Source organism: Vicugna pacos, unplaced genomic scaffold (assembly GCF_048564905.1).
Source record: "Vicugna pacos unplaced genomic scaffold, VicPac4 scaffold_20, whole genome shotgun sequence".
In the NCBI taxonomy this organism is placed as follows: domain Eukaryota; kingdom Metazoa; phylum Chordata; class Mammalia; order Artiodactyla; family Camelidae; genus Vicugna; species Vicugna pacos.
Window position 1 is genome coordinate 83,375,274 of NW_027328741.1, and position 16,915 is coordinate 83,392,188.

At 32.2% G+C, this 16,915-nt stretch overlaps 1 long non-coding RNA gene across 1 annotated transcript; it reads left to right on the forward strand.

The window, feature by feature from the left end:
• The first annotated feature begins 9,277 nt into the window (after window positions 1-9,277).
• On the forward strand, window positions 9,278-14,198 carry LOC140693977 (uncharacterized). Its single transcript, XR_012069699.1, has 3 exons — window positions 9,278-9,415; window positions 9,591-9,726; window positions 14,017-14,198. It is a non-coding gene; the product is annotated as an uncharacterized lncRNA (long non-coding RNA).
• The last annotated feature ends 2,717 nt before the right edge of the window (window positions 14,199-16,915 follow it).

Consider the following 16,915-nt stretch of genomic DNA (forward strand, 5'->3'; position numbering starts at 1 on the left):
TCCTTGGCATATAAAACATAAAACATGAAAACCAAGGATCCTTGGGTAAAACACAAGTAGACTTGACTTAATTTGATTCTTCATATATCTTCTCTGGTAAGGGAAGCAGAAGCAAAACTAACAAAAGATGATTGTATTAGCCTAAACAGATTTACACTGCAGAAGAAATGATCAATAAAATGAAAAGCCAACCAACACAATGGGAGAATATACTTGCAAGTGATATTTTCCAATCAAGTGTTAATATCCAAAATATATGGCAAACTCATACACAACCACAACAAAAAAGACCAAACTATCCAAGTGAAAAAAAGTCCATAGGAACTGAATAGATAGATCTGAATCTATTTTCTGTCAAAAACATACAGTTGGCTAAATGACACATGAAAATATGTTCAGAGTTATAAATTATTAGGAAAGTCTTAAACCAAAAATGAGACAAGACCTCACACTTGTCAGAAGGCTCTCATCAAAAAGAAAAGAAATGGATGTTGGTGAGATTGTGGAGAAAAAGGGACACCGTGAACACTCTTGATAGGAATGCAAAGTATTTATTCCATTGCATATATACATCAAATTTTCTTCATCCAGTTTTCTGTCAAGGGATGTTGGGTTTGCAGGCCCCTGTCTGAAGTCTCTAGGGAATAAGCCCATGGGCTGAACTGATAAGCTGTGAGGAATGTCACATATCCAGGCTGGATAAGAAATGGCCTACTCAATGTATCCAGTATGGTTGGCTGGATATCCTATGCTGGGTAAGATCCTCAGAGGAGGACAACCTAAAACAGGCACAGCTGGCTGGATAAGAGATGGCCTACTTAATGAAGTTCCGTGATGAACTTTAAAACAATCCTTGATCATTTAACATCCTGTGCTTACTGCAGGAGCATGGGGACATAAATAGCTTAAGATTATTAACATTGTTATAACTTAGATGATATGTGAAGCATTGTGCATGTCCTATATAAACCCTTCTTCTAAGAATCAATAAACAGAACTGCTTCACTTCTCTCCACATAGTGTTTGTGTGTATATGATATTGTGTCACTGACAGGGATAATTTAATTTGTTGGGAGTATCTTAAAATGATGTTGCATGATATACAATTCTCTTTCTGCATCTAATGAGATGATTATGTGAGTTTTATTTTTCATTCTATTAGTATGGCATGTCACCTTTATTGATTTGAATATTTTGAAGTATCCTTAAAGCCAGGGATAAATCCCTTTACCCATGTATGTTTATGATACATTAAATGTGTTGTTGAATTCATTTTGCTTGTGTTTTTTTGAGAATTTTGGCACATATGTTCATCAGAGAGAATACTCTATATTTTGCATATAATGTCCTTTCTAGCATTTTTATGAAAATAAAGCTGGCATCATGAAACAAGTTTGGAAACTTACTCCCCTTTCAAATTCTTGGAAGTTTTGGGGAACAATTGGTGAAAAATTGTCTTCAAATGTAGGACAGAATTCACCAGTAAAGTCATCTTGTAAATATTTTCTGGTTTGGGAGGTTTGGATTACTGATTTACTCATACACAATTTTGCTCTATTTAACTTTCTAATTTCTTCTTGGTTCAGTATTGGAAGACATGTTTCTGGGAATTTGTCTTTTGTTCTAGTTCATTCAAATTGTTGGCTAGTGGTAATTTCTTATGACTCTATGCATCTCTACAACATCATTGGCAATATCTTACCTTTTATTTCTCATTTTATTTGAGTCTTTATTTTCTTAGACAACCTAAACGTTTGTCCACATTATGTTTAAAAGAAAGAGACTTAGGTATTTTTTTTTTATCTTTTCAATTGTGTCTCTTCTTATTTACCTTCCTCTCATTCATTCAAATTTCTTCTTTATTCTTTCTGTTTTCTCCTAGACTATTGTTGTTTAAAGTTAAATAGTGTGAATCTTTGTATTTCTTTTATTATTAAATATTATTTTTATTTATTTATTTATTTATTTATTTATTTATTTATTACTTATTTACTGATTTACTTTTTTATTCATTTATTTATCATTGAAGTTCTGTCATTTACAATGTGTCAATCTGTGGTGTATATCTCAGTGTCCCACTTCATGCATATATATATGTGCCTATTAAATTTAACTTCACTCTGTTTAACTTACTGCCCTGTGTCATACAAAAGACATTTTGAAAAAATCTATTTTTATATACAGTGGATAACATTTATAAGTCTACAGATCCTAAATATAGCCTCTCCTAGCCCTTTCCTTCAGTAACAATAAGATTATAAAGTAGATCTGCAAGTGTGTTTCAGTTTGGTAGATGAAATCATAGTGTTCTCAACCAAATTTTTTTTTAAGGTTCTACATATGTCATGTCATGTGTTATTTTTTTTCTCTTTCTTGCTTACTTCAATTAGAATGGCACATTTTGGGGACATTCACTTTGCTGCAAATGTCATTGCTTTATCATTTTTTATGGCAGAATATTATTCCATTGTGTAAATATGGCATAAATTCTGTATACTCTCATCTGTTGATTTACAATTAGGGTGCTTCCATGTCGTGGCTGTTGTATATAGCACTGCTAAGAACATTGGGGTGCAGGTGACTTTTTGAATTACGGTTCTCTTTGAGATATACCCAGAAGTGGGATTGCTGGATCATATGTTAAGTCTATTTTTATTCTTTTGTTGAATACGCATCCTGTTTTCCACAACGACTGCACCAAACTACATTCCTACCAACAGTGTAGGATGTTTCCCTTTCTCCACAGCTTACCCAGCATTTATTGTCTGTGGACTTTTGAATGATGGCCATTGTGACTATTGTGAGGTGATACTTCATTATAATTTTGAATTGCCCTTCTCTGATAATGATAGTGAGTAATTTTTTTTCATATTTCTAAGTGGCATTTGTATGTCTCTAATGGAGAATTGGTTGTTTAGGGCTTCTGCCCATTTTCATATTGGGTTTCTTGTTTTTTTTTAAGTATTATTATTAGGTTGTATGAACTCTTCATATTTTGGAAATTTAGCCTTTGTCAGTTGCATCACTTCTAAATATTTTCTTTAATACTTTAGTTTGTCATCTTGCTTTGTTTATGGCTCCCTTTGCTGTACAAAAGCTTATAAGTTTAATTAGGTCCTATTTATTAATTTTGCTCTTACATCCATTACCTGCATAGGCTGTTCTAGGAGATCATTGCTACGATTTATCTCAGAGTGTTTTGCATATGTTTTCTTCTAGGAGATTTACTGTGTCTTGCCTTACATTTAAATCTTCAAGTCATTTTGAGTTTATTCTTGTGTATGGAGTGAAAGAGAGTTCTAACTCCATTGTTCTGATGCTGCTATTCAGTTTTCCCAACACCAGTTGATGTAGACATGGTCTTTTCTGTGTCATATTCTTGGCTACTCTGTAAAATATTAATTGAGCATAGGCCTGTAGATTTATTCCTAGGCTCCCTTTTCTGTTCCATTGGTCCATATGCCTGTTTCTGTACAAATATCATGATGTTTTGATTATTGTAGCTCTGCCATAGTGTATGGAGACCAGGCAGGTTATTCCTCCAGCCTCTTTCTTTGTCTTCAATTTTGTTTTGGAAATTATGGATCTTTATTGTATCTATATAAATCATATGATCATTTGTTTCAGTCCTAAAAAGAAATGTTTTGAATAATATGATAGGAACTCAGATAAAGTCTGTGGATTGCCCTGGGTAGTATGGCCATTTTAACAAAATTATTTCTTCCATTACGAGACCATTGGTTATCTTTTCAATTCTTCAAATCTTTCTTGATTTCCTCAATCAATGTGTTCTTGTTCTCCAACTATAAGTCATTCACCAACTTGGTCAGAGTTATTCTTAAGCATTTTATAATTTTTGGTGCAGTTATAAAAGAGGTTGTTTCTATACTTTGTTTTCCTGTTGATTCAATGGTAGTGTAAAGAAATGTAATTGTTTTTTGTACATTACTCTGGCTACATTGCCCAGTTCCTGTTTTAGCCTAAGTAATTTTTTGTGAAGCTTTTACAGTTTTCTATATATACTGTCATGTCTGCATATCATGGCAATTTTACATCTTCTTTTCCAGTCTGAATAATTTTATTTCTTTTTCTTGCCTGATCATTGTGGCTAGGAATTCTAAGACTAAATTGATTTGAAATTGTGAGAATGGGCTTCCTTGTCTTGTCTCAGGTTTTTGTGGGAAGGGTTCCAGTTTTTCACCACTGAGCATTAAGCTGACTATATGTTTGTTATAAATAGCTTTCATTATATTGAGATATGGTCCCTCTATGACCACTGTGATAAGAACTTTATTGCAAGTAGGTGTTAAATTTTATTAAATGCTTTTTCTGCATCTATTGAGATGATCATATCATTTTTGTCTTCTCTTTTGTTGATATGGTGTATCACAATTGATTGATTAATTTGCATATGTTCAACCATCCTTGTGTTCCTGGGATGAACCTAACTTGACCATGGTGTATGATCTTTATTTACATGATTTTGGATTGTGCTTGTTAATTATTTCTCAAGAACTTTTACTTCTATGTTTATCAATGATATTGGCATATAGTTTTCTTTTTGGGGTAGTGTCTTTGTGAGGTTTTGGTATCAGGTTGATGTTGGCCGTATGGTGTGTGATTGGGAGTACTCCCTCCATATCAATCTTTTGGAAGAGTTTGAGGAGAACTGGTTTGGATTTTTCTTTGTATGTTTGGTCAAATTCCCCAGTGAAACTATTTGGGTTTGAATTTTGTTTGCAGAGATTTTTTTATTTTATTGATAATTCTATTCCATTTCTGGTGATATGTCTGTTCAAATGGCTAACTTCTCCTTGATGAAATCTTTGTGGGCTGAATCTTTCCAAAAACTTCTCCATTTCTTCCTGGTTATCAAGTTTATTTCCACACAGTTGCTCATGGTATTCCCTCATGATATTTTGTAAATTTGTTGTTCTATTTGTAGTTTCTACTTTTTCATTTCTTATATTGTTTGTGTTTTCTCTCTTTTCTTGTTGGTGAGTCTGTCCAGAGATTTGTCAATTTTGTTTACTATTTCAAAAAAAGTTTGATTGATTTTTCTATTTTTTAATCTCTATTTCAATTATTTCTTCGTTGATCTTTATTTTTTCTTTCTTTCTTTTGACTTTTGATTTTGTTTGTTCTTCTTTTCCTGATTTGTTTACATAGAACGTTTGATTATATATTTGAAATTGTTCTTCTAATTTGAGGATGGCCTTGTCACTATGAACTTCACTCTTAAGCCTGCTTTAACAGTATTCCATAGACTTTGTGTAGTGTATGTCATATTTCTCAAGATATTTTTTAATTTCTTCTTTTACTTCAGCACCTGACCCCCTTGTTTAAGTACCATGTTTTTTCATCTGGATGCTGTTATTTTTTCTCCCTGCTTTTCTGTGATTGTTTTCTAGTTTCATGGTATTATACTCAGAAAAGATGCTTAAATTAATTTTTATCTAATTAAATTTTTTGAGGCTTCTTGAGTGCCTGAGTATGTAATCTTTCATAGAAAATATTCCTTGTGCACAGGAAAAAAATGTATATTCAGTTTTGGGGAGATGAACTGGTTTGAAAATATCAAGCATCTTCAAATATTTTATTATGTATTTTAGTCTCTTTGTTCCCTTACTAATTTTCTGTGTGAGAGACCAGTCCAGTGATGATAATGGGGAGTTATAATCTCCTACATTGATTCTGTTCCCAGAGATTTCTCTATTTTATCTATTAGTGTTTCTTTTATGTATTTAGGTGCTCCTATACTGAGTGCATATATCTTAATGAGTATAATATCCCCATTTTAATTTGCTCCTTTAATCATTATATCATGTCCTTTTTTATCTTTCTCTATGGCCTTTTTTGTAAAGTCTCATTGTGTGAAGTCAGTACTGCTTGTCCTGTTTCTTGTCATGTGCATTTTCATGGAATATATTTTTCCACCTTCTGACTTTCAATTGATGTGTGTTCCTCTTACTATAGTGGGTCTCCTCTATGCTTCATAATGTAGGGTCTTGTTATATTATCCCTTCTGACAATAAATATCTTTTGATTGAAGCACTAAGTCCATTAACATTTGTGATAATTATTGATAGAAATGTTTATTTCCATACTGAAATTCATTCTCTAGTTGATTTGGTATTTTCTTTTTGTTCATTTTTTTTTGTGGCTTGATAAGTTTTCTTTTATAATCTTGGGTTCTTTTTGGCTTTGTGACTTCATTGTATGCTTTTGACTTATGGATATCTTGTTTTGTATGCATATTGACCCGTAATATATTTGTTTAATTTAACTGATAAGAATACAAATTCAAACCCATACAACAGAAAACAGAAACAAGAAAACACTCTTTATTTTCCTGTTTCATTCTGTGACCCTTAAAAATTTTGATCTCTTCTTTTACAACATAATATTTGTTCTGTTGTAAGTCATTATAGATATTACCTTTATAATTATGACTTCCTCTTTTCTATAGCATCCTGCTTCTTTTTTATTTAGAGTAGATCTTTCTTATTTCTTTTTCTCTTGCTAAATTCTTTAAGTATTTGCTTGTGTGGAAGTTATTTATCTCTCCTTCTTCTAAAAGATAGCCTTGCTTGATAAAGTATCTTAGATTACAGCTTTCTTTCATTCAGGACTTTGAATCTTTCTTGCCACTGCCTTCTGCCTGCTGTGTTTGTGTAGGAAACGAGGTTACAAATAATATGTATATAATAATATATATATGTAAAGAACACATATAAATGAAGTTAACAAATATGGTGAAAACCTATACGTTAAAAATCAGAAAACATTGATAAAGGAACTTAAAACAGATCCAAAGGAATGAAATGATCTCTTATGTTAATGATGTGAAACAATGTGTTTGAAACAACCATGCTACCCAAAGCAATCTACATTTTGTGTGATTCATGTGAAAATACCAATGAGATTTTTCCAATAAATTGAACAAATAATTTTAAAATTTATATGTAACCACAAAGATCTTGAGTTGTCAAAATAATCCTGAAAATGGGTATTAAATCTAATGGTGTAAAATTCTCTGATGTTAAACAGTCCTACAAAACTTTAGTAATTAAAACAAAATGATACTGGCTCAAAAACAGACACCAATCAATAGAAGAGAATCGAGCAACCAGATATAATCCCTCACACCTATGATCAATTAACCCATGAAAAAGGAAGCAAGAGTATAAAATTAAGAAATGACATTCTCCTCAATAATTACTGATGGGGAGATTGAACATGTAAAAGATTGATTAGAATATTTCCTCACATTGTATACAATCCATGAGCACACAATATCTTTCTATTTATTTTGTTTACTTATATTTCTTGCACCTGTAATATATAGATCTTTGTTTAGAACTTTTATTTCATTTATCAAATTTATTCTTATTTTATTCTTTTTGGTATTAATTTACACACAATATTTTTCCTAATTTCTATTTCTGATAATGTTATGTTACTATACAAATATGCAACAGATATTTGTATATTGATTTTCTATCCTGCAAGTTTACTAAGTTTGTTCATTATTTCTAACAGTCACTGGAGGAGTCTACGGAGTTTTCTATGTATGCATAATTATGTCATCTGTAAAAACTTCACTCTTTTATTACAAGTTGAAATAATTTTATATTTTTTCTTGACTAGTAAGTCTTCCGAGGACTTCTAGTAGTGTAATTTAGGACTTGTGAAAATGAGCTACTTTTTCTTATTACTGGACCAGAGGAAAAGATTCCTGTATGTTAACATTGAATTTGATTTAAGCCATGTGTATTTCATGTATGGCTTTTATTATGCTTAGTTACATTCTATCTAAATCAAATTAAATAATATTTTTATAAAAATTTAAAGATCAGATCTGTCAATAATTTTCCTATATATTTTGTGATTGTTATATTTGAATTCTTTGTTTTTTAAAAGGATAGTATCACATATGTAAATTCGTGTATTTTAAATAATATTTATGGATCTGGACAAAATCCAACTTAACTATAGTTTATAATACTTATTATATGCCATGTATTCAGGTTGCTAATATTTATTTAGAATGGGATTTACAGACACTGAATGAAAAATTTACATTGTAGCTTTAGGGTACATTTATTTATTTAAATATTTTATCTCTCATTATGAACTTGGCTTATGTTTAATGGAATTTATTTCTAAATAAAGAATATAACTTTTGGTAGAACTGGATTTACTACAGTTTTTTGATACAGAACATAGCTATTATTCACAATTAGTGCAAAAGACACTCGCCTTAAAATGCCATAAAATAATATAAATGCCAACTGTTTCAGGACTGAGAAACATATTGCTTCCTAAAATGAATTACCTGGTCTTTTACACCCCAACCGACACATAGGATTATATCTTTGTTTTTTGATTTTTTGTTTGTTTGCCCCTTAATGGAGACAATGCTTATTGAACCCAGGATCTTGTGCATAAGTTTATTTATCAACATCATTTTGGAACAATTAACAGAAGCCACAAGAGTATGGATTATAAAGAAGACAAGAAAATTTATTACTTCTAGGGACTGATAAACCTCAGAGTGACAGAATGGCAAAAATAAACATTTGTAAATTTACAATAAGATTCTCTCTTTTGAAATAATATTGTAGAATATTAAATTAATTTTGCTTCAATTAAACCATTGAATTACAATTTAAAACAAAAGTTCCCCCTTTGGGATTTCTTAAATTAGATTGATTATTTTAATATTTTATTTCATAAATATTAACCATTTTTATATACATACCATATAAAAACATATTTATTCTTCTCATGTTTTGAATATAGAGGTACATATTCTAAAGTACACAGATAAATACCTGCTTCCAATACCAAATCAAATTATGTTTCACTTTAATTACAAATGATATTGAAATCGTTATACATTTTCTGTACATGTTTTAGGCAAATTTCAGTTAAAATTTCTAAATTTAAAATTATTTTATATATTTTCTGCATTATTTATACACTGTTCACTAATCTGTTATAAATTTGTGTACAAAAGGAAGGAGATTGGTTTTATTTAATAAACCCCAAAATTAAATTTTATAAAAAGATTTTGTTGAGATAATATTTGCAGATCACTCTATAAAAATAAGCGTCTTATATGTTTCATTTTAACTGGATGAGTGAGAAGTAAACACTGGCTGAATGTTACACTTGAGTTGCTAGGAGACCAGTCATTTTGTGATATCACAACTACTCAGGTTGAGAACCACTCTGATGGCCTAACAGTTTGTCTGTGTAGGCCTGCCGAAGCAGCATTTGAAGCTGCAGTGTTCAAAATCATTCAGATTAGAAAAGTACCTGTAGAAAAAGTTGTATGAAATGGCACATGTTTCTTCAGAAATTCAAGACGTGTCTCATAAAGATGGACCAACTGGTTAAGGAAACTCCGGTAGATTTTTATTGTGTTATCAAACATTCTCTGGGGATTTGGACTTGAGGTCTATGATTGAAAAAAATGCTTTTTAGACTTTGTCTGAAGAATCCTTGATTAAAAGGCCATGTTACATACATTGTGTCTCTGAACCAGATGAAGATAATGATTTTTGTTCTCTGACATTTCCAAGAAAACCCTGGAAAATGGCTGGAAGTGACCAATATAAACCCATCTGGAGGGATGATAATGGAACTTCCATAGTGATTGATGATGTCTTTAAGAAGGAAGTTTTGGAAAGAAAGGCCTCTTTCAGAATATTTGAAACTGTAAGTATGAAAAGTTTACTTAGACAGCTTAACCTTTATGGGTTTAGTAAAGTGTGGCAGAATTTATAAAGATCGGTATTTCTAGCAGACTTTCTGGCAGAAGAAAAAGAAGTCTCTGTTTTAAGCAAGGTATTCAGTAACTTTAGTTACCACTTCGTAACTTATATATAAAATTTTATTTTGTACATCAATCTATGGTAATATAAATGTAAAGCTAGATTTTGAAAATTGTATAAAACTACTAAGGCTAAAATCCTTTATTTATTCTAAAAAATGAGGACAGTGACTTAAGCATTCACATTATAAGAAACTTTGCTTGCAACTATGAATTTTATCAGAAATCTAAATAAAGGTATTAAAGATGCTTTTCAAAAGTGGCATTCACCATTACTGCAAAAGCTTGTTTCTTAAATTTGATGACTATACTATTTAAATGTGTATTTTCCAAATAAGGAACTTCAATATATTGTCAGCAATGTTCATATTTTGATGATATTATCTTTGCATAGTAAATGTGAAATCAGATTTTATAGGTTAGGCTTATTATACTGATGTATTTTGGTATAAATTATTACTGAAATCTTTCAACTTTGGTTGTAGCTGCAGTTCTATCATAATCCAAATGTTAAAAGAGGCTGTCCCCAGGTTTTAGAATAAAAAGAAGAGTTGTGATTAAAAATGCCTCTCTGATATCTTCATTGGCTGAAGATTTCAACAATAAACACTATAAAGCAGTGGGTAATGTGGATAAACATAATTCTGATTTTGTGGGTGACACTAGTGGAGACAGTAAATTTTTACCTTCTGTAAATTTAAACATGCCTCTAATAAGAAAGCCCTCTACCAGCCACATAATTGGTGACACAACTACCCCGATCAGAGGTGATTTTTCTCCTCCATCATCAACCAGAACAAATTGCAGTGAATCAATGTGCTATTTTAAATCAGTTGATCACTGTCCACGGGCACTCTCAAAGCAGCTACATTGAAGCAAATAGCCGTGTTGTGAACTTCATTACAACTACAACTACTACTTCTCAGTACAGCATCTTTTATCCCATACAGAGGAATTATTTTGGACAGATGATGGAACCTTCTATTTTTCCAAATAGATATCACAATATATCTGCCAATGAAGGTCGTTTTTCTAAACTTCAACCAGGGAGCAACTCACGGTTTCCAGTGCCATTGATTGCTGATACATCAACAAACTCTCTTTCAAGGCCAACTCATCAGACATCTTCAGTTTATGAACGTCATCCTAGTCACAACTGATCTACCAAAGGACTATCAGATTATTAAGGATAACAAAGATTAAAATTGATGTTGGACAAATATCTGCAATTTTATTATTTGAACAATAAACATAGATGTATACCTCTAATTATCTTATTTTTTTAAATAGTGTTAAGAGATAAAAGGGAGACTAAGCTACAATTTAAAGATAAAAAGAGATACTTGATTGATATGATCATTTAATGGAACAATATAGTAGTTAATTTAAAAAATTTCTTGTAAGGAAGAAGAGAAAATGGAAGAATTTGGAGGAAGACTATAACATGGAGAGAGGGAAAAGTACTAAGTGGCTTCTGGTTCATCCTAGAAAGTATTAAAAGTGTTAAGTTAGGATTGGGTGGAAGGAGATAAATTCAGAAACCAGCCCAGTGATCATGGTCTCTATTATGTCATCCCTGGAATCATTAATGTCACATGATGTAGTCTCAGTTGGCACATTCAGCATGTGGTTGAATTTAAGATGAAATTTTATCTATTGTCTTCTTTGTTCTGTTCTCAAAGCATTCCAATTGTTGCTTTCATTTCCTGCCCTCAAGAGTCTACAGTATATTTTCAGTCGATACTTTATTTTGTTTTTATGTTCCATCCAAAGACAAGCTTACGTCCTCAGGGTGGCTCTTAATGCCTTTCCAACTCCACACACGAACTGAACTTAGTTTAGTCATTCCTTTATAAATCTGGCATCTGACTACCTTGGATTATCTTTATGTTTCATTGTATCTGGAGATACATCCAGGCAAACGCTTGTCAAGTATGTTAGCTGCAACCTCACCACTTTTGCTCCAGCTCATCCTTGGACTTTGGATGTCCTCCTTTTACCTACTTAGACTTTCCCAGACTCAGTACAGAAACTACCTTCTTCAGAAGATTTCTGTCTATCCCCCTTTCCTTGTCTAAGTGGGAAACCAGCACAGTAAGCACAGCATTTGCCACAGGATGCATTTTAGTATTTAGTGAATGAAAAATACATGTTGACTTTAAGCAAAATCTACTTTCCTGAAACAACAAATCTCTCATGGTTTCCACAATATTTCGCTATGGTCTTTACTCTTCACCACAAACTAGCTCTTTCCATAGACCATGGACTAGTCACTCAAAAGAGTAAGTGGAGGTAGCTACAGGAAACAAAGTATTATTTTCTTCTTAATTCATGCCTCCTGAGGCCTAAAGCATTCCATTCCCATTTGCTGGATTTTTTCCTGACTCTTCATCACCCACCCACCCCAAAATAGCTGATTCTCTTCATCATTTTAATAACTATGTTGATTTCTAATTAATTTACTTCTTAGAATCAGAGCTTTGCCCAGAAGAGACAGTGCTAATGTAAAGTTTTAATGTAGGTTTATGCACCCCACATAACTTGTGCCCATTCTAACCTTCACACAGGAAGTATCAAATAGGTACTAGAACCTTGGTTGAGGTGGTCATATTCAGTAACCAAATTGCAACCTAAAATGTGTGGACTAGAAGGAGGTGAGGGTGGTGGATTTAAAAATTTGTCCAACTGCATGAGTACCAATTTTCTGCAGATACTAGGAAATATAAACTATTCATGGAAGAATTTGTCTATTTCCTATTAATTTAAAATAAAAGGTGAAGGATTTATAGAATGTGAAATGCCCTGAAATGCTGGAAAAATTGTAGGCAATGTCAGGGTGTCTAAGTCTTCTGCTCATAATCATGCAGCCAGTGTCAACTGATAAGACTGGAATGGCAATATTGAGTCCTGAAAATATATCACCATTTGTGAAGAAAGCCTTTGATAATCTGGAGAAAAGGCAAATGGCCAGAGTAACCTCTAGCAACATCCCACCAATATGACCTTTTCCAGGAGAAGAAAAGAGACCACTTGCAGCAGAAGATCTGTGTCTGTACAGCAGTGGTTTTTCCTACAACAGAATCATCAAGCTTTTAAATTTGTCAGCACATCTCTGACTGTGGCTATGTTGATGCTTACATTAGACGGCTGGGGTTCAGATGGACTGGTTCAGCAGCTATTTTCCACCTCTCTTATCAGACAGTGGGTCTTACAATGATCATCTTAACAAGGTTCTATACTGATAAGTCAAAAGCTACAGTTTACTTTTAAAATTAGATCCTAAAGAAGAATATTGTTGTTTTCTCCATCTATAGTTTTCTACCTTGGAAAAGCTAGACTATTGGCAAAAGTAGAAATGTTGTCTGGTCTTTGAAATCTATCCTCTGAGCTTTGCCCACAGAATACTTACCACTAAATACTACAAATCTGTCTGCCACTGTGTGTGTGTGTGAAGATGGATTGTTAAGCAGTAACTAAGTTTGTCTTAGTTAGGTCATCAGTAAATTATTATTCTGCAGCTTGCAGAATTTCTGTGAAGTAATAGTTTCATTGAGCCACCAGATTTTCTTCTGATCAGTGAGAGGTAGATGATAATTCACTCAATATACTAATTGTCACCTGTTTATTGAATCCCGAGCTAATGCTAGGGCCAAGCCACTGAACCCTTCAATGGGACTGAGGCAAATATATACTCCAGTCCCCAGAGCCCAGCACAGGACTGTGTCTCCTTTTTAATTTATGCTTATGTCTAATTTCTTTGTTCTTCTAATTCTCATAGTTGACACAACTTATTTTGGCTTTGATCACCCCTTGAATAATTTATAGAGACTGAACCACTGACTTATACCCGTTCACCTAGAATTTGTAATAACCTTTCTTTCCTTGGACTACCTGGAATAAAGTGAGCATAGTCATCATTTTGAAAGCAGTCTCAGTCCTAATAATGCAGAACCTTTACACTTCTTTGCCCAGAACTTGAGCAAGAATCTTTGTTGTGGATGTCAGGGATTATCCTCACATCCCCTAATGCAACCATGAGAAAACACCACATTGTTATCCAAAATCAAGGCTTTGTCAGTATTGCATTCCAATTGCAAAACAGTTAAGAATTGTAGGAGTTCTGAGATTTTACCATGCTGAGATTTTTAGCAACCTAGCATGTTCATTTCTTACAGGTGCTGTCGGGAGATGACACCATCGGTCAGAGGCAGTGAACTATATCACTCACAGCAAGAGCAGCCAGTTTTAAATTTGTATCCATTCCCTAATCTCAGATGAATACACTGAGTGAAATTTTGATACCTGCAGAAGCAGTGGGCTGTTAACATGAAGAAAGTTTAAGGCATGGTAAAACACAAATTTTATTAGTATCTTTATGTATTATTTATTAGAATCACTTATTTATTAGTATCTTTACCTACGATAAGTATATCATGACTCAGGTTTACTTGCTGCAGAAACAATTATATGAAATAACATGAGAATAATTGAATATTGACTTTCCATTTTTCTTTACACTTCAATTGAGATATAATTGGTGAGGAATATTGTGTAAGTTTAGGTGCACATGATAGTGATTTGATTTACAAGTATCATGAAATAAATATCATAGGAACTTTAGGGAGAATTCATTATCTCGTTTAGATACAATATTAAAGAGATACAATTTGCCTTTTTGTTGTGATGAGAAAACTAAGGGTCTACTCCCTTAACAACATTCATATATAACATAAAGCATTATTAATTTTAGTTTTCATGTTCTTATGGGGCATCCCAAAGACACATTTATTTTACGGCTGGAGATTTGTAGCTTTTGAGTTCATTAATGAAATCCTCCTTTCCCAACCCCTGCCTCTGTTAACTACAAGTCTAATTTTTTTTCTATAAGTATGCTTGTCTTTGAAGTGTACTTTTATCTATAAACTGTGTTAGTTCCTCTTACATAACGTACTGTTTGCTATTTTTAGTACATTTCAAACTGATCACCAGAATATATCTAGTTATGATATGTTGCTATTTAAAGATATTTCACAGTTATTTACTATTCCCCATACAGCACATTTCTTGCCCCTGAATCATTTAATTTGCAACTGGAAAAGTTTCTCTTAATTTTCGTCAAATATTTCTTTTTCCTCACACCGTTTCCCTCCTTCTTGTGAACAACCTGTTTCTTTGTATATCTATATCTCCTTTTCTGTTGTGGTATGTTCATTTCTTTTAAATTCCAAATATGAATAAAATCATACAGCTTTTGTCATTCTCTTTCTGACTTATATCACTTAGCATATTACCCTCTTGGTCTATACCCAATTATTGCAAATGAAGAACTTATTCTTTTTATTGCTGTGTAATAACTCATTTTATTTTTATCTGTGTGTGTGTACATATATATAATGCTGCAGTGAATATATGTTTGAATTTATCCTTTCTCATTTGTGTTTTTATTTTCTTGGAATAAGTATCCAGATATGGAAATGTTGGATTATATATCATTTTCAATTTTTAGATAAAACTGCATACTGTTTTCCACAGTGGCAGCACAACTTTACATTCACTCCAGCAGTGCATCAGGTTTGTTTTTCTTACATCCTCACCAACAGTTATATTAGATATCTTTTTGGTAATATTCATTCTGACAGGACTGACAGAAACTCTTATTGTGTTTTGGACTTGCATTTTTCTGATGGTTAGTGATGTTGACTTATTTCATATGCCTGATGATTACTTTTCCCCACTGTATATTCATTTTTTGTAATGGGCTAAATGTCCATAACTGTCTGATTTCATTTTCAGGCTTTCTTTGTGTTCCATTATTTTCTTTGTTCTCTACCACTACCATATTATTTTTATTACTGTAGCTTTGTATTATAGTTTTAAATCAGGGAAATGATAAATCCTCTTTGTTCTTTGTCAGATATATTTGTGTTTATTGTTTGTTTTCTTTTCTTTTCTTTTTTTTGTGATTTCAACACTTTTGTGTATACATGTAAATTTTTTTATTATTTAGTGTAAATTCTGAAAATGCCCTTGGTATTTTGATATGCACTGAATATAATTAATGTATTTTCTTGGCTAGTACTGTCATTTAAACAATATTATTTTCCTCATCAATGAACACAGTATATCCTTTCATCTGTTTGCATTATCTTCAATTTCTGTTATAAATATTTTATAGTTTTCTGTGTACAGTTCTTTTACCTCCTTGTTTGGATATATTTGAAGATATTTGTTTTGCAATGTAACTGTAAATGAGACAGTTCCTTCACTTTCTCTATCTGTTAGCTTGTTGTTAGTGTGCAGAAATGCAAGATTTGTGTATGTTAATATTACATTCTGAAATTTTAACAAATGCACTGATAAGTCCTAGCAGTTTTGAGGTGCCATCTATAGGATTTCTGTTTAAAGTATGTCATCTGCAAACAGATACTTTTACTCCTATTCTTAATTAGCTGTATTATATTTCCATTAATTTTGGATAGCTATGGCTAGAATTTCCAATCCTATACTGAATATCAGTGGTAAGAGTTAGCATTCTTGCCTTCTTCCTGCTCTTACAGGAGATGCTTTCAGCTCTTAATCAGTGAGTGTCATGTTAGTTGAGTTCTTGTCATATATGACCTTAACTGTGTTGAGGTATGTATCCTCATGCTCAATTTGAGGAGAAATATAATCTTTAATAGTTAATGATTTTTCAAAACATTTTATGACTCTTTTGATGTGACTATATTATTTTTATTCTTTAATTTGTTAGTGTGGTGTATCATATTGATTAATTTGTAGGTAATGAATCACTTTTATATCCCTGGATTAAAATGGACTTAATCATAATATATAATACTGTTAATGTATTTTTTGCTTTGCTAACATTTCATTGATGATTTTCACATCAATGCTTATCAGTAGTATTTAACCTGCAATTTTTTGAGGTATTTGTTCCACTTTTAGTAGTAGTGTGATAAAGAAAGGTGGGGTAGGAAGCCTTCCATCCTCTTGAAATTTTTGGAAATCTCTGAGAATTATAGGTGATAGCTCTTCTCTAAATATTTGGCAGAATTCACATGTGAAGCTGTCTAG